The sequence below is a fragment of the Apaloderma vittatum genome, unplaced genomic scaffold (genome assembly GCF_000703405.1).
Source record: "Apaloderma vittatum isolate BGI_N311 unplaced genomic scaffold, ASM70340v1 scaffold24838, whole genome shotgun sequence".
NCBI lineage: Eukaryota > Metazoa > Chordata > Aves > Trogoniformes > Trogonidae > Apaloderma > Apaloderma vittatum.
The window spans coordinates 5,900-6,099 of record NW_009730018.1 but is presented as its reverse complement, the minus strand read 5'-3'; positions in this window follow the sequence as shown (position 1 = coordinate 6,099).

Here is a 200-nt window from a genome sequence, read left to right as displayed (position 1 = left end):
ACGCCTTGTCCCGGTGTCCTCCGGCTGCTATTTGGTCACCCAAAGGACCACAAACCACCCGTCAGGTTGATGGGATGGGTTACTGGTGTCCCGTGCTGGGAATGGGCTCCTATGGGACTCAAAACAGGCACCACCCTGCAGCCGGGGTGCGGTGCCCGTCCCAGGGGCGCCGTGGTCCCACAGCCATCCCTGCCACCATG